This window comes from Salmo trutta, chromosome 3, assembly GCF_901001165.1.
Source record: "Salmo trutta chromosome 3, fSalTru1.1, whole genome shotgun sequence".
Classification (NCBI taxonomy): Eukaryota; Metazoa; Chordata; class Actinopteri; order Salmoniformes; family Salmonidae; genus Salmo; species Salmo trutta.
In genome coordinates, this window is record NC_042959.1 from 30,281,772 (window position 1) to 30,284,888 (window position 3,117).

Below are 3,117 nucleotides of genomic sequence, written 5' to 3' on the forward strand. Positions count from 1 at the left end.
CTTTTTTGCTTGTTGTTTTTGTGTACAGTTGACCTTAAATGAACTGGGATATATATTTGAATTGCACAAAGGATGCACTTAGCCAATATACTTTTATCAATAGTCGACTACATTTAATGAACACATTAAGACGGCCTATAGATTACCTTCACATGCACCAGTTCTCTGTCCCAGGTGTGACATGGTGATATTGTGTCAAAGCAGTGACAATGATGATGATAACTGAAACACTACGTCTGGTTTAATGGCCGTTGTCAGTGTGCGGTTAATGAAATCATCGGGATGTATTTCTGCTTCGTCTGAATTCTCCTTAATTCTACACGCTCCGGTGCTTTATTAAATCATTAAAGAGTGACAAGCGACTACCAAACACTGTGGTCACACACACACGCACACTGACCCACACACACACACACCAACACGCGACACGCACGCAAACGCACGACGTCTGTGAATCAGAGGAGCACCAATCACAGACCCATTAAATAATCAGACAGCTTTCTCTCCCATTGTGTCCAATCAGAGCAAATGGGTCTCCTGCTCTCTGCTCCTTCGTGATCACTCTTCCCCTGGGCTGCTTGTGTGTGTGTGTGCGTGCGTGCGTGCGTGCACATTGGCATTACACAGTTCATCTCACCCAACGACCCAGACAAAAAAAAGGCCTCAACTGGAAAATAACTTCCTACCTGAAAAATCTTGTTCCCTATTTTTCTAGGGTCTTTCTCTCACTCGCTTCCTCTCTCTCTCTCTCTCTCTCTCTCTCTCTACCTTATCCTCCATCCTCCCTGTGGAACCCAACAAACTTTTCCTCCTGAGTCTGCTCAGACAGATGAGTGTTCAGACGGAGAGAGATGGAAGAGCAGGAGACCCAGTAAAGCTTTTAATCTGTAAATGGAGAGAGAGGTATCCAGTAATGGTCATTTAAGCATTAAGCCCTCCTCCGTCCGTCTCGTTTGTGCTTCCTAATGGTCCTTAAACATTTATGACCCTGATGATAACAAAGGAAGACTGCAGCCTAATCAGATCAATGCTGGTTAAAAACCCTACTCTGAACTGCACAGGCATCAGCCATTGGCGGGGAGAAGAAAACACAACTCATATCTGGCTCCATATCATCTTTTAAAGCAAGCATCTGTCCTCCTTATATAGGCAGTAAATAAACTGCATTGTGGTACTGACTGTCTGTTCGAATCCAACTCACACTTGCTTCCTTGTTCACTTACTTTGCAGTGTAGTCCACTCTCTCTCTCTCTCTCTCTCTCCTCTCTCTCTCTCTCTCTCTCTCTCTCCTCTCCCTCTCTCTCTCTCTCTCTCTCTCTCTCCCTCTCTCTCTCTCTCTCTAGCTCTCTCTGTTTCTCTCCATCTGTTTGAAATGGAGAGATATGTACTCTCTGAATAGCTGAGACTGCAGTCAGAGATTGGGGTGGCTGTGAATAGCCGGCCAGATAAAGATGGATTTCATTCAGGAATGGATGGAGAAACCGCGTCTGTCTCTGGGTGGTACAGAACGACTCATTCTACTCCGTCTAAATGGCTTCTATTGGGAGTGATGAGATTCAGTCTCCACTCCCCACAGACTGCGTCCTGCAGCATTACAGGGTCACAAGGGTTAAACGGCCTAATAAGGAAAATACACACTGCATTACACACTGCATTACAACACAGACACACACACTGCATTACAACACAGACACACACACCGTGGGACTCTCCAGCTATCAGGATCTGTTCATTCACACCTGAGCTGTTTATTTCCATCCACCTGCACAACCCGGCTGGCTGAACCGACCAAGCTGCACTATTGAATGGAGTGCTGAGCTGCAGGGTATTTGCAGGAGTTTGTTGGTGGTGCGAAATAAAGCTAATTTGATTGGCTGTGGCGGTGCATTTTGTACTCAGTAAATTATACAACTACAATAATATGGTCTTCCTGATCGATTTCTCTCAGGAAGCACGCGGGGTCTGTCTACAGGTGTAAAAGTATTGTTATCGTTACAGATCGTTCATTTTGCTCATCCTCGTTGCGCTCTTGTGTTCTGGCTGGCTGCAGTGGCTGTGAAGTGAACACCCATTGCTTCCCTGGGCTCACACACACACACACACACACACACACACACACACACACACACACACACACACACACACACACACACACACACACACACACACACACACACACACACACACACACACAACAAAATCATCACGACATTGGCTTTTCATCAGCGTTCAGACATTCGGTCTTTACTGTTCGCTGTATCAGTGTGTGTGTGTGTGTGTGTGTGTGTGTGTGTGTGTGTGTGTGTGTGTGTGTGTGTGTGTGTGTGTGTGTGTGTGTGTGTGTGTGTGTGTGTGTGTGCGTACATGCGTGTGTGTCCACTGCCTATCGCTGTGGCATAACTTTATGTCCCTTCATTATACTTCCCCGCCCCAGTTTGCTGACTAATGGAGCCTTTATTCTTAATGAGTGTTGCTCTTGTTCCTCTATCTCTTGCCCCCCTCATTACCTCTCTATCTCTCACCCCTCTCTTCCTCTCTTCTATTCCTCTACCGCCTTCTTCTACCATCACCACATCCACTCTGCTTCAATTTAATTACAACTCCCATCCTGCCATCCTCTCCTCTGCCTCATCCCCCCTAACCCTCATTCTCTTCCTCTACCTCCATCTCTCGCACATTCACTCTCTCTCTCTCTCTCTCTCTCTCTCTCTCTCTCTCTCTCTGAATTCAATTCAAGGGAAAACATATGTTTACATTGCCAAAGCAAGTGAAATGGATTAACAGAAGTGAAATAAACAAAAAGTCAACAGTAAATATTACACTCACACAAGTTCCAAAATAATAGAGACATTTAAAATGTCATATTATGTCTATATACAGTGTTGTAATGATGTGCAAATAGTTAGTACAAAAGGGAAAATAAATAAACATAAATATGGGTTGTATTTCTAATGGTGTTTGTTCTTCACTGGTTGCCCTTTTCTTGTGGCAACGGGTCACAAATATTGCTGCTGTGATTGCACACTGTGGAATTTCACCCAATAGATATGGGAGTTTATCAAAATTGTATTTGTTTTCAAATTCTTTGTGGGTGTGTATAATCTGAGGGAAATATGT